Source organism: Mesoplodon mirus (genome assembly GCF_964341445.2).
Source record: "Mesoplodon mirus genome assembly, chromosome: 12".
NCBI lineage: Eukaryota > Metazoa > Chordata > Mammalia > Artiodactyla > Ziphiidae > Mesoplodon > Mesoplodon mirus.
The window spans coordinates 14,549,150-14,574,411 of NC_138988.1; positions in this window are offsets into that span (position 1 = coordinate 14,549,150).

Below are 25,262 nucleotides of genomic sequence, written 5' to 3' on the forward strand. Positions count from 1 at the left end.
ACTCTTCCTTGCAGTACGCAGGCTTCTCCTTGCGGTGGCTTCTCTTGTTGCAGAGCACGGGCTGTAGGCGTGCGGGCTTCAGTAGTTGTGGCACACGGGCTCTAGAGCGCAGGCCCAGTACTTGTGGCACACAGGCTTAGTTGCTCCGCAGCATGTGGGATCTTCCCGGACCAGGGCTCGAACCCGTGTCCCCTGCATTGGCAGGAGGATTCTTAACCAGTGTGCCGCCAGGGAAGTCCCTATCTCCACATTTTAAAATAATGAACATCTTAATAAAATGTTCATTCTGTTATTTATTGATTTATCCATCTTAAATACCATGCATTTACCTTCTACTTCCTAGGCAGAGGTTTATCACTTTTAAACCAACCTGTTCACTTTTTCTCCTCATTCTTCCCAGTTATTACAATTGTCTACAGAACAGTTAGTGCATTTTTGTATCTATAAAATTACCATTCACTGTTGGATGAAGAAGTGACCTATTATTATGTTTATTTTCTATTTGATATCTTTTTTTTTAGCCTGGAGTAAATAATCACCTCTTTTTTAGGTGATTTTTTTAACTTGCTTAGTGTAATATGTATTGTGTTGATTTCTCCTCAGATTCTCTAACAGATATGTTACATGATTATAAATAATTATTTCCAGATATTCAAACTAATCTAATAATGTTTTCATTATTTTTATTTCTTTTTTGGAGATTTTTTTCTTGAAAATCCACTGAGAGATGCTCCAGTTTGAACAGTTTTCACACTGGGGCAAATTTTGCACTGTTACTTTGGGAATTCTCTTTGTTGTTCTCTGATAATGGATTACAAGTTTCCTGCATTCTTGCATGTCCTTCCCTCTGTTGGTTTATTTATTTATTTTTTTTCCCTAACACTCACTTTGCACTTGTTTTCTAAAAGGGGAACTTGGAGTATGAGATTTTCCTGGTTTCTTCTCCTTGCATTTCTGCAAAATGTATATAATGTATTTTAACAATTAATAATTTAGCTGGTTGTGATTCTAGATTCAAAGTCGTTTATCTCTAAAAATTTGAGGATGTTGATCTACTGTATTGTAGTATCCACTGTTACTGTTGGAAAGTCATATGCTAGTCTGGTCCTAAGCTGATGTATATGACTTTTCCCCCACGAAAGTGTATTAAACTAGCTGGGCTGCCAAAACAAAATACTGTAGACTGAATGAGTGGCTTAAACAACAGAAATGTATTTCTTACAGTTCTGGAAACTGGAAAGTCTAAGATCAGGGTTTCAGCCAATTCAGTTTTTGGTGAGAATGCTCTTTCTGGCTTACAGACAGCCCTTCTTGCTGTGCCGTCACATAACATAACAGGGAGGGAGGGAGAGAAAGAGAGAGAGAGAGAGATATCGCTTTCTGAAGACTCTTCCCATGAGGATTCTAATCTCATTAGATCAGAATCCCACTTTTTTTTTTTTTTCTTTTTTTGCGGTATGCGGGCCTCTCACTGTTGTGGCCTCTCCCGTTGCGGAGCACAGGCTCCAGACGCGCAGGCCCAGCGGCCATGGCTCACGGGCCCAGCCGCTCCGCGGCATATGGGATCCTCCCAGACCGGGGCACGAACCCGCATCCCCTGCATCAGCAGGCGGACTCTCAACCACTGCGCCACCAGGGAGGCCCCAGAATCCCACTTTTAAGACCTCATTTAATCTTAATCATTGCCTTACTCCAAAGATGTTACAATGGGGGTTAGGAATTTAGCAGATAAACTTTGAGGAGACACAATTCAGACCATAGCATAAAATATTTAGAATCTTTCCTTTATCCCTGGATTTCTGAAATTTCATGGAATGGGCTAATCTTTGGTTAATCCAATCATTCCTTCATGTCTGGAACATTTCCACTTTTAAAATACATATAGGGCCTCCCTGGTGGCGCAGTGGTTGAGAGTCCGCCTGCCGATGCAGGGGATACGGGTTCGTGCCCCGGTCTGGGAGGATCCCATATGCCGCGGAGCGGCTGGGCCCGTGAGCCATGGCCGCTGGGCCTGCGCATCCGGAGCCTGTGCTCCGCAACGGGGGAGGCCACAACAGTGAGAGGCCCGCATACCGCAAAAAGAAAAAAAGAAAAATAAATTTAAAAAAAAAAAAAAAAAAAAACATATAATTTCCTTTACTATGATTACTATCCCTCAAATGTTGCAGTTCTTGAACTCATCTTTCAACTTCCTCATATTGTTCCACTATCTTTCATTTATTGATCTTTTTACTCTACTTACTAGGACATTCCTCAACCACAATATTATACTAGTATTCAACGTTTCTCCTTAATTTTTACTTGATTATCCAGTATTTATGAGTTATCTTTTGTTCCCTTTCTCTCAATCTATCTTTCTCTGTCTCACTCTCTTGTAGTTAAGGATGTTAATTTTAGTTTCTGTAAACTTTTAATTTCACGTAATTATGTTTCTTTTTTGCCTTCCCTTTGTTGGTAGTTTGTCCTTATCTCTATTTTTTATAATTAGAGGCTTCCATCACCTGGTCATTATTGTATGCCTGTGTGTAATTTAAAAATGAAAACATGTTTAAAAGGTTGGAAGTTAATATGCATAGGTGGGTTTCTTGTTTGTTAGCCTTCACAATTGAATTATTGCATGATCAGCTGCATCCCCAATGACAACACAGAAAGGTTGTTTCTCTAAGGCTATGCAGTTCTTCCAGAGAAATATTTTCTAATTTTCAGTCACTTGGATGATTGTATCTATAGGAGGGCTGATGGAAGTGGTTCTGAAAACCTTTCTCTGGTGTCCTAGGAACAAGGTTCTATGGCTTGGCATTGAGATTCTTCTGTAATCTGCCTTCCTCCCTTTTTTGAACCATCCTTCACTCTGGACTTCTACTGTACATGGTGTCCCCAGACCAGAAATCTCTTTTAGTATCTCTGGAAATTATACCTCCTGTCTCCTGCTTCATGGAGATAGGATGGGTCATCGTCACCTTGCTGCACAGTGTGAGGTGAGGATCACATGGTCCCTTCCTTGTGAACACTCCTAAAACTAATTCTCCCCTTTTTTAGCACCAAGTCTTACCTCAATATCCTGTAGGCTTTGCGTTCTTAAGTATTCCACCTTGCTAATTCTGTTGCCACTCTTCCATTTATTTTCTTTCTTTCACAAATGTATTTACATTTCTTATCCATTGTTTTCTCCTTTTCCCATCCTTTTTGTACTTTTGCTTGTCACAAAGTACATATATAGATTGCAGTCCTTTTGAATGAGTTTTCTTTAGTGACCATAAATGAAGACATTTTCATTGTGTGTAATATCTGAAAATGTACTGTTAGAAATAATGATTTTGGACTTCCTGGTGGTGCAGTGGTTAAGAATCCTCTTGTCACTGCAGGGGACACAGGTTCTATCCTTGGTCCGGGAAGATCCCACATGCCGCGGAGCAACTAAGCCCATACGCCACAACTACTGAGACCACCTGACACAACTACTGAAGCCCTCATGCCTAGAGCCCACGCTCTGCAACAAGAGAAGCCACCACAGTGAGAAGGCTGCACACCTCAACGAAGAGTAGACCTGCTTGCCAAAGTTAGAGAAAGCTCGTGCACAGCAACAAAGACCCGATGCAGCCAATCAGTCAATCAATCAATCAATAATTCAGTGGTTTATAAAGAACCTATCATACAGCAGTCCTCTATCTGTGGCAGCAATATAACTTCTCAGTATATTGATAACTCATTAATTTAAACTCCTTGGTATCACACTTGCTCCTTCCTTTTCACTGAGCCATTGACAATCTTAAGAAAAAGTTATCAACTGAGCTCTGCCCACCAAAGCAACAGCCAGCTCTACCCACCACCAGTCCCTCCCATCAGGAAACATGCACAAGCCTCTTAGATAGCCTCATCCACACAGGACAGATAGCAGAAGCAAGAAGAACTACAATCCTGCAGCCTATGGAACAAAAACCACATTCACAGAAAGGTAGACAAAATGAAAAGGCAGAGGGTTATGTACCAGATGAAGGAACAAGATAAAACCCCAGAAGAACAACTAAATGACGTGGAGATAGGCAACCTTGCAGAAAAAGAATTCAGAATAATGACATTGAAGATGATCCAGGACGTCGGAAAAAGAATGGAGGCAAAGATCGAGAAGATGCAAGAAATGTTTAACAAAGATCTAGAAGAATTAAGGAGCAAACAAACAGAGATGAACAGCACAGTAACTGAAATGAAAAATACACTAGAAGGAATCAATAACAGAATAACTGAGGCAGAAGAATGGATAAGTAACCTGGAAGACAGAATGGTGGAATTCACTACTGCAGAACAGAATAAAGAAAAAGAATGAAAAGAAATGAAGACAGCCTAAGAGACCTCTGGGACAACATTAAACACAACAACATGCGCAACATAGGGGTCCCAGAAGGAGAAGAGAGAGAGAAAGCACCTGAGAAAATATTTGAAGAGATTATAGTCGAAAACTTCCCTAACATGGGAAACACCCAAGTCCAGGAAGTGCAGAGAGACCCATACAGGATAAACCCAAGGAGAAGCACGCCATGACACATAGTAATCAAATGGGCAAAAATTAAAGACAAAGAAAAATTATTGAAAGCAGCAAGGGAAAAACGACAAATAACATGCAAGGGAACTCCCATAAGGTTAACAGCTGATTTCTCAACAGAAGCTCTACAAGCCAGAAGGGAGTGGCATGATATACTTAAAGTGATGAAAGGGAAGAACCTACAACCAAGATTACTCTACCTGGCAAGGATCTCATTGAGATTCTACGGAGAAACCAAAAGCTTTACAGACAAGCAAAAGCTAAGAGAATTCAGCACCACCAAACTAGCTCTACAACAAATGTTAAAGGAAATTCTCTAAGTGGGAAACATGAAAGAAGAAAAGGACCTACAAAAGCAAACCCAAAACAATTAAGAAAATGGTCATAGGAAATACATATAGATAATTACCTTAAACGTGAATGGATTAAATGCTCCAACCAAAAGACACAGGCTTGCTGAATGGATACAAAAACAAGACCCATGTATATGCTGTCTACAAGAGACCCACTTCAGACCTAGGGACACATTCAGACTGAAAGTGAGGGAATGGAAAAAGATATTCCATGCAAATGGAAATCAAAAGAAAGCTGGAGTAGCAATACTAATATCAGATGAAATAGACTTTAAAATAAAGAATGTTACAAGAGACAGGGAAGGACACTACATAATGATCAAGGGATCAATCCAAGAAGAAGATATAACAATTATAAATATATATGTACCCAACATAGGAGCACCTCAATACATAAGACAACTGTTAACAGCTGTAAAAGAGGAAATTGACAGTAACACAATAATAGTGAGGGACTTTAACACCTCACTTACACCAATGCACGGATCATCCAAACAGAAAATTAATAAGGAAACACAAGCTTAAAATGACACATAGACCAGAGAGATTTAATTGATATTTATAGCACATTCCATCCAAAAACAGCAGATACACTTTCTTCTCAAGTGCGCACAGAACATTCTCCAGAATAGATCACATATTGGGTCACAAATCAAGCCTCAGTAAATTTAAGAAAATTGAAATCATATCAGACATCTTTTCTGATGACAACGCTGTGAGATTAGAAATCAGTTACAGGAAAAAAAATGTAAAAAACACAAACACATGGAGGGTGAACAATACATTACTAAATAACCAGGAGATCACCAAAGAAATCAAAGAGGAAATTAAAAAATACCTAGAGACAAATGGCAATGAAAACACGATGATCCAAGACCTATGGGATGCAGCAAAAGTAGTTCTAAGAGGGAAGTTTATAGCTATACAAGCCTACCTCAAGAAACAAGAAAAATCTCAAATAAACAATCTAATGTTACACCTAAAGGAACTAGAGAAAGAAGAACAAACAAAACCCAAAGTTAGCAGAAGGAAAGAAATCATAAAAATCAGAGCAGAAATAAATGAAATAGAAACAAAACAACAGCAAAGATCAATAAAACTAAAAGATGCCTCTTTGAGAAGATAAACAAAATTGATAAACCATTAGTAAGACTGATGAAGAAAAAGAGGGAGAGGACTCAAATCAATAAAATTAGAAATGAAAAAGGAGAGGTTACAACAGATAGTGCAGAAATACAAAGGATTATAAGAGATTACAACAAACAACTCTATGCCAATAAAATGGACAGCCTGGAAGAAATGGAGAAATTCTTAGAAAGGTGTAACCTTTCAAGACTGAAACAGGAAGAAATAGAAAATATGAATAGATGCAGAACAAGCTTTTGACAAAATTCAACACCAATTTATGATAAAAACTCTCCAGAAAGTGGGCATAGAGGGAACCTACCTCAACATAATAAAGGCCATATATGACAAACCCACAGCAAACATCATTCTCAATGGTGAAAAACTGGAACCATTTCCTCTAAGATCAGGAACAAGACAAGGATGTCCACTCTTGCCACTGTTATTCAACATAACTTTGGAAGTCCTAGCCACAGCAATCAGAGAAGAAAAAGAAATAAAGTGAATAGAAATTGGAAAAGAAAAAGTAAAACTGTCACTCTTTGCAGATGACTTGATACTATACATAGAGAATCCTAAAGATGCTACCAGAAAACTACTAGAGCTAATCAATGAATTTGGTAAAGTTGCAGAGTACAAAATTAATGCACAGAAATCTCTTGCATTCCTACACACTAATGATGAAAAATCTGAAAGAGAAATTAAGGAAACGCTCCCATTTACCATTGCAAAAAAAAGAATAAACCAGGAATAAACCTGCCTAGGGAGACAAAAGACCTGTATGCAGAAAACTATAAACCACTGTTGAAAGTAATTAAAGATGATACAACAGATGGAGAGATATTCCATGTTCTTGGATTGGAAGAATCAATATTGTGAAAATGACTCTACTACCCAAAGCAATCTACAGATTCAATGCAATCCCTATCAAATTGCCAATGGCATTTTTTACAGAACTAGAACAAAAATTCTTAAAATTTATACGGAGACACAAAAGACCCTGAATAGCCAAAGCCGTCTTGAGGGAAAAAAACGGAGCTAGAGGAATCAGACTCCCTGAATTCAGACTATACTACAAAGCTACAGTAATCAAGACAATATGGTACTGGCGCAAACACAGAAATATAGATCAATGGAACAGGATAGAAAGCCCAGAGATAAACCCACACACCTATGGTCAACTAATCTTTGACAAAGGAGGCAAGGATATACAATGGAGAAAAGAGAGTCTCTTCAATAAGTGGTGCTGGGAAAACTGGACAGCTACATGTAAATGAATGAAATTAGAACACTTCCTAACACCATACACAAAAATAAACTCAAAATGGATTAGATATCTAAATGTAAGGCCGGACACTCTAAAACTCTTAGAGGAAAACATAGGAAGAACACTCTTTGACATAAATCACAGCAAGATCTTTTTTTGATCCACCTCCTAGAGTAATGGAAACAAGAACAAAAATAAACAAATGGGACCTAATGAAACTTAAAATCTTTTTCAAAGCAAAGGAAACTACAAACAAGATGAAAAGACAACCCTCAGAGTGGGAGAAAATATTTGCAAATAAATCCACAGACAAAGGATTAATCTCCAAAATATATAAACAGCTCATGCAGCTCAATATTAAAAAAATAACCCAATCCAAAAATGGGCAGAAGACCTAAATAGATATTTCTCCAAAGAGGACATACAGATGACCAAGAAGCACATGAAAAGCTGCTCAACATCACTAATTATTACAGAAATGCAAATCAAAAGTACAATGAGGTATTACCTCACCTGAGTTAGAACGGGCATCATCAGAAAATCTACAAACAACAAATGCTGGAGAGGGTGTGGAGAAAAGGGAACCCTCTTGCACTGTTGGTAGGAATGTAAATTGATATAGCCACTATGGAGAACAGTATGGAGTTTCGTTAAAAAACTAAAAATAGAATTACCATATGACCCAGCAATCCCACTACTGGGCAGATACCCATAGAAAACCATAATTGAAAAAGATACATATACCCCAATGGTCATTGCTGCGCTTTTTACAATAGCCAGGTCACGGAAGCAACCTAAGTGCCCATTGACGGACGAATGGATAAAGAAGACGTGGTACATATATCCAATGGAATATTACTCAGCCATAAAAAGGAGCAAAATTGGGTCATTTGTAGATACATGGATGAATCTAGAGACTGCTCTACAGAGTGAAGTAAGTCCGAAAGAGAAAAACAAATATCATATATTAACGCATATATGTGGAACCTAGAAAAATGGTACAGATGAACCGGTTTGCAGGGCAGAAATAGAGACACAGATGTAGAGAACAAACGTATGGACACCAAGCGGGGAAAGCAATGGGGGGTAGAGGGGCGGCGTGATGAATTGGGAGATTGGGATTGACATGTATACACTGATATGTATAAAATGGTTGACTAATAGGAACCTGCTGTATAAAAAAATAAATAAAATAAAAATAGAAAACATAAAAATAAGTTATCTACTGTGATATAATGTTTGGCTTGTAATATACTTATATTTATTAGTTATATGAATATTTTTATAGGTATAAGAATTTATGACTATACTAAAGGCATGAAATGAAAAGTAAATATGTTTTATATTAGCCAATATTTGTGTGGTATTTTACCACACAATTTTCTAAAGATAAGCTTGACATCATATACATTGTTGTTATGTTCTTAAATATTAAAACATGAAAACATATATTCATGTTTCAAAAAATAAATGGGAATAATCTGGTCAGAAGCATGAATTTTGGTGTTAGACAATCCTGGACTTGAAGGCTTTGCAAGATGCATGATCTTGGACATGATGCTTAAATATCCTTTGTTTGTCCCAGTTTTCTTATCTCTATAATGGGGATAAATACAGTAACATATTTTCTTCATAGAACTATATTGTGAATTATCTGAGATAATTTAGGTATACCCTAGAGCTCAGTGACTGACATACATAAATGCCCAATAAATTTTGCTAATATTAAAGTTATGAGTAATATTAATGAGTTATTGATTAATGCAAGTCTCCTGGATTATGGAAAGCAGACTGAGAGAAAGCCTAAAGCAGTCAAAGTGTTCTGAGAGTAAAACATGGAATAGAATTTGACACCAGATGAGTGTCTCATGCTTTCTAGAGGTATGTGCACTGAAGAATTAGTAGAGATATAGTGAGAATGTTAGAACACCAAAGAAAAAGCAGGAAGAAAGAAAGTTCCAAAGACAAAGTAACTTAAATTGTCTATATTTTGCAATTTATTAGAAATTTCTGAGGTCTCAATAATTTTTCATTTCACAGCTAAAATTAGAAATGGGGAGACAGATTTTAAAAATCAACTTTTCCAACTATGTTGTTAGTTAAGATAAGCCAGTGTTGAGAGTAAAATTAATTTTATATTAAAAAAATGAATACCCACAATTCCATGGGATCACCAGGCCTATGCAGTAATAACTCAGATATTATGTGGATAGAGCACCTGCATTGACTATGTAAAGAGGAGCCTTTTTCTTTCTTTAGTTGACACTTGCATTTATATGGAAAATTCAGTGCTAAGGTTCCATCTATTCATGTTCTGTCACCTTTTGATTCATCTCTTGTAAAAGTCAATATGTCACTCTTCTCTGTCAGTGGAGACTGATTGGACTGCTAACTTTAAAGACAAGTCAGAAAGTCATTGCAAAAAAAAGGCAACAACCTTTACTGAAACAGAATGTTGCTAAATGTCAAAGAACAAAAGATTTAGATGCAATTTAAAGGCTGACATGCAAAATGTTTAACTGTATTGCTGGGTTATTAGGTTCCAAATCATGTAAAACTGACCTAAGCTTATCCAACAGCTCTGCAAAGTCAATTTGGAATACTACCTCCTTCCCAGGTTCTCCTAGAAGGGAAGAGCAAGGAGAAACAGCCACCTGGAAGGGCACCTATCTGCATTAAGGCAGGTGCAAAATCTCAGCACCAAAGGGACAAAAAAATTCCAAGTTTAAATTCTGGGTTTTCTATTTTCTCATCATGTTTTAAATGAAAAATGGCTACATCTCTGGAAGTGTGGGGTCTTTTTTTTTGCTTTTTTCTTTTTGTTAATACTGTATCCATCAGAGATTCACACAACGGAGACATTATCTCTAACATAGGTAAAATTATTCTGTAGAATTTATGACGCTCTAAGGAAGCCTTCAGCAATTCTTAAACTTTCTTTCTTGTTATTCCTGGAAAAGATGTTCATTTTAGATCATCCTTGAACCTCAACCCCTTCTGTAGATGTGCCCTATTTTGAGTAGGTAGATTCGGGAATCAATTCTAAAGTGGAAGTGAACTGAGGACAAAGTATGATGTTAGAGGTGAGCTGAGGTTATGTCAGGACCAGAGAAGACAAGCCAGAAAAGGTCAGGGATTATCTATTAATTTCATTAATTTGAAAAATTGAAGTGGATATTTTGTTTAACAAATCGAAATGATTGCCTTTACTATTTCCATTTATTACATTTTAACAAATGTGTACTGTATTAGATTTCTTCCTACATGCCTCTCATTGTGCTTGGTGCTGAAAGAACAACAAAGAACCAAACCTCTTGACTTCAAGGTTTACTGTCACATGGGAAGTCAGGTACAAACTGTTAATTTCACCACTGCATGGGTAAGGTACAAATAGGCACAGGGTGTCTTGGAAGCACTTAGCGCTGAACCCCAGAGTTCAGGTTTTCCTTCCTAAAGAAGGTGACATCTTAGCTGGGTCTTCAAGAATATATATTGATTACTATGTAGGGATACATGAAAAGCATTCCAAGAAGACGTAGAATGAGCAAAGCTACAGAGACATGAATGTGTATGAATTGGTCAGATCCTACCAGTGGTTCAGCACTATTTTTAGAAAACAGTTGGGTGGTGAACAGATATGAGGCCACAAAACAACAATGTTTTATCTTTTATTAGAACTTTCTCTAATGATGGAAATGTTCTATATTTGTATTGTCTGATACATAGATACATAACCACTAGCCACATGTGGCTTTTGAGCACTTGAAACATGTTTAGTGAGCTGAAGTAATTAATTTTTAATTTTATTTGATTTTAATTAATTTACATTTAAATTGTTACGTGCAGCTAGTGGCTATCATTTAGTGTAGCAAAATTATAGAAGTGCATGCTATCCATGTACAGTAGGCTAAGGCCCTTGGATATTATTCTGACAACATTTGAAAGCCCTTGATTGTTTTATTTTATTTTATTTTATTTCCTTGATGATTTTAAAACAGGGAAGTGGCATGGCAGAATTTATGTTTTAAACAGATTTCATTGTCAGCCGCATAGAGAATGGGTTTAATGTGTTAAGTCATGAGTCACAGAGACTAATTAAACACCACTGTTGTTATCCAACTGAGAGACCAGTAATAGGGATAAATGGATTGATTTGAATAATATTTAAGAAATAAAGGGCTTGGTGAGAATCAGGAATGGCATGAAGGTTCTTTATTGTGTGACCACATGTGTACTAGTGCTAATGGTATAAAGAACACCAAGGTGAGAGTTGTAAGATGAGAAAAAGTCATTTATAACACCCAGCTTGTTGGGAAGAGTCTCCAAGTCTGATAACCACTGATCCCTCAAAATAAGACTGTTACTGATCAAGAAATCGTGGCACACTCTCATCTGCTCTTACATCCTGACCTGCATCTCTGCCTTCTTTTGGTCAAAATATTATTTTACCGGAAGTGATGTTTTTTCTTGATTCCATCAAGAATGTTCTGAAAATAAAGCTAACGCAGATAAGAAGTAGGGCTGAGGGAGATTTCTAATGACATGGGTTTTTTTTGTATCTGGATCTAGTGTTGCCTAAACTCAGATGGTTCTAGAATCTTTAGTTATATGACTCAATAGTTTTGTTTTTTGGTTAGATAGTCTGAGTTGGGTTTGTGACCCTTGTAAATGAAATAATCCTGAGTTCTGGACCAGAAGCAACTGGCAGTGACTGTTTTGCTGCCCCTGCTGCCATCAATGCAAGAAATTATGCTTTGGGCACAAAAAGGTGCTTCCTGATATTTTCCCTGTTTCTACTTGGTGTAGGACATTTGGGGAGCAATTAGAGATGTCATTACTGTTGATCAGGATTAGATGCCCATGGAGAAATTTTTGAGTATGTCTATCTCACCAAGAATTGCTCAGTAATTGAGGCATTTGCAATTGGCAGCAGGTAATTCTCCATTGTAATGAAATTCAAGTTTTTCTGTCATTCTGAAGAGGACAATGACTAATGTGAAATCTCTTATTCCTTCCTCTCTTCTATTTCTCAAAAGGCTCATTTGGTCATAGGGTGACTTTTTCAAGTACGAAGCTTAGACCTGAATAAATAATTTCTTTCAAACATCAGTATTGGTATTGTCTTAGTATTAAAAGGGTTCTACTCATGCTTTCAAAATTGTTAACAAATTTTAACAGTTATTAAATGGCTGAATACATGTTTGACATATGGTGATATTTAAAAATTACAACTGTCACTATGTTATCACTCATTAATGTGTTCAGAGGGTAGGATCAGGAGCACTGTTGCCTAGATTCACATTTTAGGTCCACCACTTTCTGTGTGATCATGGGCAGATTACTTAACCACTCTGTGAATATATGTTAAATAAGTTGTTTTGAATAGTGCCTGACAGATAGAAAATTCTCAAGAAATGCTAGTTCTTACAGTACTAGGTATATTATAGGGGCTTGCCAACTACATATGGGTTTTTATCACTATGCAAGTTAGAAACATATGGATAGTTTTATTTGACTACTTCGGGAGATAACAGGTATAGGGCTAATAATTCCAGTTCAAATGATGAAATAAGGTGTCTATTGAGTTAAAAATAAGGAAGAAAATTCCTGCCTTAGCAAAAGAAGCTAAAAGGATAAAAGTCACACCATTGATTCAGTAATGAATTTAAAGATTCATTCTGTGTGTTGCAGTTATAATATGACTAATGGAATCGAAAGCAAGAGAAGATTCTAGTATACCAGTAGGTAACAGGTGGACAAAAATAAAGACCTTGCCCCTTCAGTCAGCAGCTCACAGCTGGTCTAGTTTTCTTTTTCTTTTTGTCAAGAACCATTATTATCTGATGATCTATGTGATGATTGCTGGCTGGTGATCTCAGTGAAATGTGTTTGCTGGCTTACTCCCGCATTTGATTGATTGATGTTTCCGTTATAGAAATCTCGGCAACACTCCTTTCTAAGTGATGTACTGCTGGCAGTGTTTGTACAAAGGCCGATGAGTGAATGGGCCACAAAGATAGCCTTTTAGTCCAGACATTGTTCCATTCTTCCTGGGCAGGGAACAGGCTCGCAGGTGAAGAAACAAAGAACACATCTGGTTGCTGCAGCTGCCTTTGATGTTTATTTAGTGGTTGGCAGGTTTCAAATACAATCATAGTTTCTAATACTTGGTAGAGTCACCTCTCTGTCATTACTTGGCAAGTCCCAGTGGTATTACCGCAATGTCTCTTATTCACAATTATATACGAAAAATGTCTATTTGCTGCATCATACGAAAGTAATTTTTTTTAATAATGCTGTACCTAATTGGGCATAGGACATGGGCTTGAAACCTGGCTCCTCTGGTTAGTCTGATCACACTGGGCAAGTTTTTTTAACCTCCCTAAGCCTCCCCTAGCTCATTTGTAAGTGGGTTAGAGTTACAATACCTACTTCGTAGAGTGATTGCAGACTTAAATTAGATAATGCATGCAGATGACTGGCACATAGTACAGCTTAATAGATGGAAGTTAATAATAATAATTATTATCATAATAAATCATGCACACAGTTTTTATAAAAAATGTTAAATATTTCATTTTGGCAGGGGTTTTATAATATCCATTTCTTAATGACGTGGCTCAGAATTTGCCATTTTCCTTGCCCCATTCCAGGCAAAGAGTGACATAAGAATTAATTTTAAAAAAAACATCTTGTTATTTTTTCCCAATATTTTATTATGATAAATTTCAAATTTTAGTTAAGTTGAATTTCACAGTGAACATCGTATAGACATAACCCATGTGTCTTGTAGTTTTTAAGTGTTTCAACATGTATTTGGAATTGGAAGTTTCATTCTAGTTCAAGAAGAAGCTAAGCCTTGCAACTTAGGTAAGTCAATGGCAAAATTGCCTGGCCTAGTCCAGGCTGAAGAGTACTGTGGCAGCACCGTGGACATCCATGTTATTAAATGTGGGGGGCTTTTGTGTTAAACCAAGCCCAGATCCTTGAGACCACCCCTGGAAGGGGGACTTCCAGGCGTGTGGGTGCAGAGAGGAATAAGGGTTACCTGTAGACATGTTAGAATAATGCAGCAGTTATTTATCTCTGGGGAAAATAACTTGTAACTGAACACTAGAGGGCAAATCACAATCACTTTGAAGAGTGAGAGACAGCTATCAGTCTACTTCTTTTTGGAGGCATCTCCTCCTAAGGGTTCTCAGCTCCTGGTTACTCAGTTCCTGGTTACTGCCACTACTTACTCCAAGTAGACATGCTACTTACCCTTTTAAATTCTGGTCTAGTCCTAAGCAACCCCTGCTTCTTCCTATTTTCTGAGATAGGCTGACATTTTAATCTGTCTATATTTGTATCTATACCTATATCTATGCACATGTATTTATGTATCTATCTATTTTTCTGTTTTATCTGGCTGTCTAGACAAACACACAGAGTTGGGTTTTTTTTTTAATTAAATACTAAGGAAGAAAATGAAAGAAGCAAAGAGCTTGTATGTAACAAAGCAGTTGCATTAGTGTGAGTGCTGCTTCTATAATAGTTATCAAACACCCAGATAAATCTCAGGCAATTCCACACTAAATTTCCTGAAATAATTACTCTCCCAGGTCAAAACCCTAGTATGTTTTCGGGTTTACCTCCTTCTTCATTTCTTTCTTGTTTGCCATAAGAGGTATACACTTTTTCTTTTTCCTACGGATGATGATCTAAATTGTTTAAAGGAAACACATTTTTTTGGACATGTTAGAGGACTATCATTGTAGAAGACGTCACTCACAGATTTTCTTCACTTTTCTATATGGATGAAAATTTAACAATTTCTAAGCCTGGCGAGAAACAAGTACAATGATGAGTTATATTTCACCATTTATGTAGTGGATTTCATGTCCTTTTGGCAATTCTATGACATTTCTCTGGGCCTGCAAATGTTTTGTCTTAGAAGTTGCCGATGAGTGGTACACCAGACCCTAGGCATTCACAACCTATTTGTTGCTTCACTGGCAACTTCAAAAGACCACATTTTTTTAACATCTTTATTGGAGTATGATTGCTTTACAATGGTGTGTTAGTTTCTGCTTTATAACGTAGTCAGTCGGCTATGCATATACATATATCCCCATATCTCCTCCCTCTTGCATCTCCTTCCCACCCTCCCTATCCCACCCCTCTAGGTGGTCACAAAGCACTGAGCTGATCTCCCTGTGCTATGAGGCTGCTTCCCACTAGCTATCTCTTTTACGTTTGGTAGTGTATATATGACCACATTTTAGATCGATCATACATAGGACCCTTTAGCTGAGAGTGGGTTTCTTGGCATCATTAGAATTCGCACAGTCATTGAAGTGGCATTTCAAGTTCTATGCGATAGTAGCTTTCTTTTTTTTTTTTTTTTTTTTGCGGTACGCGGGCCTCTCACTGTTGTGGCCTCTCCCGTTGCGGAGCACAGGCTCCGGACACGCAGGCCCAGCAGCCTTGGCCCACAGGCCCAGCCGCTCCGCGGCATGTGGGATCTTCCTGGACCGGGGTACAAACCCGTGTCGTCTGCATCGGCAGGCAGACTCTCAACCACTGCGCCACCAGGGAAGCCCGCGATAGTAGCTTTCTTTTTAACATGTTCCAAAAATTTCTGTCTCCACCACAAATACATGGATAGTATGGGATCAGAAGGTGCTTGTTGAGTGGATAAATGTGTGAGTGTTACAATAGCTTCAGCATGACCATTGTTAATTCATAAAGAGAAATTTCATACAGTTCATTGAGGCTTATTCTATCACTGATTGAAATGAGGCTATCTATTCAAATCAGAAAATATGCTGTTTAAGGCAGTCTACATTTCTTCATCCTCCTTACTCTTACAAGCTTCATCTTCTTTTTTTTCCCTAACTTTTTTTTTTTTTTTTTTTTTTTTGCTTTGTGTTAAATATATCTAGAGCTTGGTACCTCCCTGATGGTTCTGTAGAACCCCTCCATCTCCCTCTTGTGATCCTATAGCATCTTTCCACCCATGTATTTTTCCTGCCCTCCACAATTCCATAAGCAATACTGTGTTCCTTGTGCCGTTAAGCCCTTCACATTGCCTCACGATGTTAACAGCATTATCTCCACCTTAGTCCTGAATTTGAAAGTAAAAAAACAGTACTTGCTGTCATCCCCAGACAGATAATGGACTCAGGGTAAGCAACAGTCACTTTGTACCCAAAACATGATAAACCTGTAATAGTCCGATTAGTCCTTTCCTCTGACCTTCAGTCTCATCGATTTTTCTCTTGCTTTTTCAAATACCTGAAAGGAATTCAAGTTGTTTTCAAGATAAGGAACATGATCTGGACATGAAGCTTTCTCTTTTTCCTTCTTTTATCTTTGATCTTTTTTTGAGCCTTACTGAATATCCTGATTTACAATTAAGTGGATTGGAGGAGATTGTAGAAAATACTACATCGCAAAGTCAAACTAAATGATGAACACAGACCCCTTCTGCACGGGGTTGATAGAAGAACAGAGGGACATAAGTGTCTTTTCTACCCTTTTGTGTGTTCTGTAGCATTATGTCAGGGAAATTTTAGTGGACTATAGCTTTTAGGCTGAGATAAGAAGCAAAAATTGAAAAAATAAATATTGAGTCACATTAGACCGGAGGAGATGGTTGAGTATACTCCTTCAACCCTGTTGAAATGGTGTTGAATGGAAAATACATTCTGATGATGGGTTATTTAACAGTTACTGAATAAATGTCTCATATTAGTTATTTCATTGGTTTCCAGGTACAAAAGACCTAACTTGAATTGGCTTGTGTTATATAACTGGAGGTTCTAGAGGTAGGTTAGCTTTAGGTCCATCTGGACAGTGAGGTCCCAGATATGTCCTTAGTGTACAACATTCTTAATTAAGATTATCTCTTAATCTTGCTTGAAATAGTTTATTCCCTCTTTGTTGCTAGGTAATTACCAGAAGCTTGCTACACCTATACACTTACAGATTTAAATCCCAAGAAAATGCCTGATACTTATTCTATGTCCAGCTTAGGTCATACACTAGCATGGAAGTAATCAACATGGCTTAGAGGATGGGACTTACGCCAGAGTCATATGCTCCATCCTTAGGGTTTAAGCCCTGGTAAACTGATGTGCATTGAAATTGGGTAAAGATGGGAGAATATAAACTAGAAACCTTCATAAACCTTCATTATTTACTAAGTTTTGATAAGTGTGGGTTGTAAAGATGAATTCAAAAGAATCTCTACCTTTTGGGGCTTCCCTGGTGGCGCAGTGGTTGAGAGTCCGCCTGCCGATGCAGGGGACACAGGTTCGTGCCCCGGTACGGGAGGATCCCACATGCTGCGGTGCGGCTGGGCCCGTGATACATGGCCGCTGAGCCTGCGCGTCCGGAGCCTGTGCTCCGCAACGGGAGAGGCCACAACAGTGAGAGGCCTGCGTACCGCAAAAAAAAAAAAAAAAAAAAAAAAAGAATCTCTACCTTTAAATATTACATAAATTACAAAGAGGTGAATTTCATCAAATAGATTAAGAAAATATGCTACGGAGACTCGGAAAGGGGGTGTTTATAGGAAAATGGATCAATGGGATCAAAATTCAAGAGTATAGCCTTTTAATAGCCTTGGGTGGATTTTTACATTCAAGAATAAATAGCGAAGATGGGAAAAGCAGAAAACAGCTTGGGCTTAATCATGGAATAAGTGCAATACCATATACAGAAGTGTAAGGCAAGGCATTCCAGGCAGAGGGAACAGCAGGAAAAAAAGCACAAAAGGTGACAGGACAGTGAACTTTCAGAAAACCATGAAATCACAACTCTCACTAAAGCATGTAAAATGAAGGTGGCTTAGAGGTAAGCTTGGAAAGGTCACTTAAGACTAAATTATATAGATCTTAGTAGCTTTGGATAAGGGGAACTTAAACTTAGTCTGTAGGCAGGGAGGAATCACTGAAGCTCCTCCAATCACTGAGGCTCTCCAATCACTGAGGCTCTCCAGTCACTGAGGATGATTAGAGCTGTCAGTAAGACATCTAAAGGTGGAGTATAATAGGTTAGAGAAGGAGACAAATTAGAAAAGAAGTAAGAAATCAGGAAAGTGTTCCTGAGGGCCTGAGAGGATTGTTCTTAGTACTTTTTTCACAGCTACTCATGTATGTGAGACAGAGTATGCCAAAAATATTAAGGAGTGTAGAGTGAAGAGGTGGGGCTAGAACCACTGCCACCTGTGTGTTAAGATAGATCTGAGTTTAATTTCAGAGCAACTTGGTTGTGTGGCTGTTTTGGGGAAATGATCCTGTTTGTACTGTTTGGGTCAAGATCAGTGGTTCTTATCATTGGCATGTTAGAATGAAGAAAAAATAGTCTCAGGTGAGCTTTTGAAGAAACAATCTGAGGTGGGGTCCCAGGTAAGTGTATTCTTAAGGTGGGCTCCCCTGGTAAACTTAATGTGCAGCTAGGGTTGAGAATGACTGATCTGATGGGAAGAACATTTAACTGATCACTCAGTGACTTCATTTCTAGTCTGGGCTCCGTCTAGATTTGCTATAACCATGCATGAGACTTTTAACATGTTTCTTCATTGTCCAAAAGTCATATGTACAGACATGCCACATACAGTGACTTCTTGATGGTGTTGGAGAACAAAACACAGATTTTGGAATAAAACCTACTGAAGTTGAATTCAAATTCCTCTGCTTACTAGTTCTATGGGCTTGGATAGATTACTCAACCTTTTTGTGTCTCACAGAAAGATATAGGGACTTGCCCAAGGTCATACAACAAATGCAAGGTGGAGGTGCAGCTTGAGCTCAGGTCTGCCAAAAATGCCTCTATACTCACACTTTCTTCAGAGAAGGAGAAAGTAAAGCTGGATTATTTTTAAAAATTCTTTCCCATCATGGTTTATTACAGGATTGAATATAGTTTCCTGTGCTATACAGTAAGACCCTGTTGTTTATCTATTTTATATATAGTAGTGTGTATCTGCTAACACCAAATTCCTAATTTATCCCTCCCCCCACCCTCTTCCCCTTTGGTAACCATAAGTTTGTTTTCTACGTCTGTGAGTCTGTTTCTGTTTTGTAAATAAGTTCATTTGCATCATATTTTAGATTCCACATATAAGTGATATCATATGATATTTGTCTTTGTCTGACTTACTTCACTAAGTATGATAATCTCTGGATCCATCCATGTTGCTGAAAATGGCATTATTTCATACTTTTTCATGGCTAAGTAATGTTTATATATATATAATATAGATTATAATATAATAATTATATATAATATATAATTGTATGTATTATATATATATATACATATATATATATATATATATATATATAAACATCTTCTTTATCCTTTCATCTGTCGATGGACATTTAGGCTGCTTCCATTTCTTGGCTATTGTAAACAGTGCTGTTATGAATATTGGGGTGCATGTATCTTTTCAAATTAGAGTTTTCTCCAGATATATGCCCAGGAGTAGGATCGCTAGATTATATGGCAACTCTATTTTTAGTTATTTAAGAAACCTCCATGCTGTTTTCCATAGTGACTGCACCAGTTTACATCCCCTAAAGCTGGATTCTAATGGCCAGAACACTTAGGTCAGTTATTTTACGTTTGAGCCTGTTTGCTCATTTGTACAGTGGTGAAGCTTTTTTACATGACCTCTTCCATATTTACAACAGAAGTAAGCAAGTATCGACTGCTCGGTGTATACAATATTATTGAAAGTGTGAAGCATGTATAAACTTGCATAAGTCTCCAACAACTTATAAGCTTGGAGTTATTATTGTCTCCGTTTTAAACATAGGAAATAGGTCAAGTATTAACTTACCCAAGATCACACAGCCTGTAAGTGAACGTTTTGAAGCCAGGCGATCTGTCTCAAGAGTGCTCACTTTTAACCACCACACTATATTTTTAAATCTTTTGCTGCCACTTACATGCTGCATCAGCTGAAGTCCATTTGAACTGGGAAATGGTATTAAGAGAACATGCTTTTGAAGTGAAATGTTACTGCAGGCAACAAGTGCCTCATGAAGTGTCCCAACACATGCAGGCTCCTGACATGACAAGATTTCAGATCATTTTACAAAGTAACCTATTTCCTCTTCCTGGAAGGCTGCCTCTCACTTTAAAGGGTCATGGAATCAGAGTCTAAACCAATATTAACAGGAATGGGTAAAGAACAGTAAATCTGCCTTCCATGCACACTTATCTCAGAAAAAGCTAGTGTGCAATGGCAATCTCATAAAAACATTATTAGAAGATAAAACAGCACTATGAAGTCTAGTGGGATTAATGGATGGGCAGTAAATCTGACAGATCTTGAGTGAGGAGAATTTGGATTTAATGTAATTTAGAATTTGCCTGCATAGTACCAGAGTCCCTCTGATAAATTATACTGATGTTAAATGAAGTTGATTCTCCTCCTCTCTGTAAAAGGGACAATCAGAACACTTTATAGGAAAATTTTTGTTGCTTTTTTCTTAGGGGGAAGAGAAAGCAAACAGTATGTGACAAGAATAGAAAGAATTGCTTGCTCCATGAATGACCCCAAATTGTCTATGGCTATGGTGATCCTCTGGTTTTACAAAGAAGTAGTTTCATTGGTGTTCTTTTAGGGGTAGAGACAGAGTATCTTAAAGACCTGTGTAAATTTTCTTCTGTTCTCCCTCAGTTAAAGATAGCTGCATCATTAAATGGAATGAGAGATATGTACCAGACATCACAGGTTTAGAGCAGGGAATTCAACTCTATACTCTTCTTCTAAGAACAAAGTATTACTTATTAGCAAAATCCACAAGATCAAAATATTAATTACTTAACAAGAATAGGTTTGGAAATATGTCATCCATTATGCATGCTATACTTTTGGACATTCAGAAACAGATATTAAGATGCCTTAACAACAATTAAACAACAGGTATCTTCTCAGGTTCTCACTATTTAGTGACATAAATAAAATTTGCAGAGGCATTAAAATTATAATTATTTTCCCCTATTCCCATCAGTTATTTATATTATACATATAAACACTGACATGAATTATACACGATCCCACTTAGAACACAGGTACAAACACACTAAATTAAAATTTTTCTTTCCAAGAAAAGAAGTAATATGGATATATAATTATAATTGTAGACCCTTCAAGCCAGAGGTGCAGGTCCTATACATCGTTGGGGCCAATTGCGCTTTTGTATAACAACTTCTGAGTAAATGTTTTGGGATTTTGTTAAGTGGAGCCCGTTCATATGGAGTTAAATCTACAATTCCATGTTTGTTTGAATACTCATAATGAGTAAGCAGAAGAAAATTCCCTAAGTTCATAGATTAATCACTGACAAGGGTAAAACATTGTAAGTGATATGAACATGCATTTAACACATTGGGCCATACAAAATGCAAATCAATAAGAGAAATTTTTACGTACTTCCTCCGACTCCTCCCTGCTATCTGTGCTAGCCAAGTGAGTCTCTACTGAGCAGACTTTATAGCATTTCTACTCTAATTAGACTCTATCAATTTCCTTCCACAGTGAAATGACCTTGAAACATAGAAAGCTCTTTCACTGCTAGCTCAAAAAATGCTTTCTTGTGAGATTTCAATTTCTTCTTCATTTCTCAGACCTAACATCTTTCCAGCAACGGCATTCTTAAGAATACTCTTTGGAATGAATGTGCCATAAATAAACATGTCTAACCTTCACCTCTTAAAAATTAGAATTTCAGAGAAAAACATTATATTTTTGATCTGAACACTGGAAAATTTTGATAAGGAGCCAGAAAGTAGTTATTTTGTCTTCTCTGATTGATGTAATTTTTCTCAAAACTGATGAGTACAGATAGGAATCAGACATATTATAAAATGCTGCCTTGAAATGATCTCTGTATTTAAAACCATGATTGAGATAGTATGATTTAGTGAACCTAAAGACTAAGATCAACTTATTACAGATTCTTTGTAAGTGATTTTATTTCAAGGAAGAATACATTCATGTATTCAGAAATACAGTACTGTGCTTTGTTGCTAGAGACATAACTTTAAAATCCTACATAGTTGTAAATGCCAAATGTCTACTTGCCTTCAAAAGAAATCCAAAATAGATTATTTTCATGGAAGAAAATTGAAGAAAACACTCTAAATTCTCAAATCCACTTTTTTTTTCAGAAATATATGTTTTTTTGTTCCTTGGTAAGGCAGAAGAATAAGATGAGAGTCAAAATATGTTGGATGTATTCATACAAAATATAAAGTTGTTTTCTATTGACTTATCAAATTATGGCTTGTTGAGAAGCACACTTGGCTTTGTTTTTTTATGATAATAGATAGACATAGAAATCATTCTTTCAAAAAAGAACAAGGACATTTTGTTCCCTATCTTTCAAGAGGGGACAAAGATATTTTGTTCCCCCATTAGATGAGAACCCATAGGCCCACTCTTGATTTGTTGGAGCAAATTGTTGAGAAAGAGTTCTAGTGCTGCTCGAAATAGGTCCCTGAATTCAGGAGACAACACCTGAGAACAGAGACTGGTGTCTGCTCTTGGTTAAGAGATTCATGAAAGCAAGAAGAATTCTGGAGTAGTTCTTGTCAGCATAATATGAAAAGCCTCTATGTGCCTGGGAATGGAAAGGGAATAAGACCCACCAAATCCCAAATCTTGGTGGTCTTTGGAAGGTATGGAAGTAATACCTCAGTGACTCCAGTGATTCCATCAAAGTTAGATGAGGGGCAAGATCCAGGTACCACCCTGGTGGAACTTGGGCCAAGTTCCACCCCAACTCAGAAGGGCAGGGATAAAGTAATATTGTTGAGGCTGAAGAGAGATATAGCTCCTCCTTTCAGGACATCCTCTATGGTGGATGGAGCCGGGAGAAGCTGAACACTGCCTTCCAAAACACACACACACACACACACATACATACATACATACATACAGTATCTGCAGAATCTACTATTTTAGATGAAAGCAGACCAAACTAGAAAAAAAGCCTCTTTATCACTGACTAGAGTTTCCATGTTGACAATTCATCAACAAAGGATGTTCAATGCTCTTAAATACTATTTCTAGTCTAAGAAGTAAGCATATCCTTTACTATCTTCTTAAGGTAAAAAGATATGAGAATTAAAAGAAACTTTGGAAATTTGACTTAGATTTTTCCTGACTATCTTATGAGAAAAAGTTTTGGGCTATGAGATATTACCAACTGTTTCAAAAACAAAATAGCTACGTTTCTGTGGTCAAATAATTTCATTAAACTATGAGATAAACACAATTAAAAATGATATTTAAATTATTAATTTGTTTTTTGCTAACATGCTAATATGATTTGGGATCCTCTAAGGCACTGCTTATGAAACTGTAATGTACATAGGAATCACGTCAGGATTCTGTTAAAGGGAACGTTTTAATTCACTAGTATGGGGCGGGGCCTGATATTTCTTCATTTCCTGCATTTCTAACAGGTAACCAGGTTATGCCCCTCCAATGTGTGGGAGGTACATTCTGAGCAGCAAGGTTCAGAGGGGTGTGAAGGAAATGGTTATCTATTAATCATCATTTCCCAAATTAATTTTACCACAAAACTTTTTATTAATATCTTGGTGAACACTAATGTTCCCTAGTACACAATCTGGGAATATCCATAAATCTAATCTCCTGGTTTAAACAGGCAGCTAGTAAATCTCTTTCACATCATTTACAGTGCAATTGTAAGCAGAATCTGAATGAATGAGGGGTTCTGTATAATTAAGTAGAGAAAGTGCACAAGGTTAAAGTGAGAATTTTATATTTTCATTTTTAAAATGGGTATTTTTATCTTTATCAACTAGGAAAGAGTTAAGCTCTGTGGAGTGCTTATTATTTTCTATGATGGAAAATAAATAACTAATATTCCTTAGGGCAGAAACTAAACTCTAACAAGGAGAAAGAAAGGACATGCTCCTACTTTCTCATCTATGTAGACATTCTGATTGATCCATGGGGACTTTGAGTCATCTGGGCAACTTTAATTGGCACTTGGAAATTCTTTTTTTCTCACCTGGAAGGGAAGTCATCTTAAAAAAGAGAAAACAATTTTAAAGGAAAAGAAAATTTTTATAAAAGAGAGAAAGAGGAGAGGAGAGAGAAAAAGAGAGAGAGAGAGAGAGGAAATATGCTTGTCCTTTTCCTTGAGGAATGTGTATTGCTTCCTGATTGCCCAGGATTACCAAAAGATCCAAGGATTAGCCCAAACTCTTTCAGAAAGACTCAGATGTGATTAAAAGGAGTGAGGTGGGGAAGAATTATATATTTGATCTCATTAAAGGATGGGTACTCAGTTCTGCATTTTATGGTTTTAGCATCTACACTAAAGATAGTTTTCAAAGAATTCTTCTGCTATTTACTATTAAGTAGAACACTAAAAGGAGCCTTAGGTTCTAAGCTGAAATCACTAGGTCTTGTTGACTTTTCATTTGCTCTTTTAACTCCAAAAGGGCAAAAAAGAGAAAAATGAGCATTAGAGAGAAGTGATCAACTCAGTATTCTTCGAATATGCCTGGCTGCTCAGTTTCTTGCATAATACAAATAAATGTGATTATTCATGAAAAATTTATTGTCTAAAGCATTGGTTCTCAATCTTGCCTGAAGAGCTGAATCACATGGGGAGATTTTAAAGTACATGATGCTCAGGCCTCACCCAAGACTTAGGAAATCAGAATCTCTGAGTGTGGACCCCAGGCATCAGTGCTTTTAAAACCTCTCCAGAGCATTTCAATATGCAGTAGAGGAGAGGCATTGGTAAAAGGAGGTAACATTGTATCAACTATTAGGTCACGTACATAATGACAGTGTTAGACACTGTGCTAAGCACTTTACATGAATTGTTTAATCCTTCAAAAGAAGACTGTAAGATAAATATTTCTTATTATCTCCATTTTAAGAGATTACAAAACAGAGACTGGAAAAAGTTAAAGAATCCATCTAAGTCTA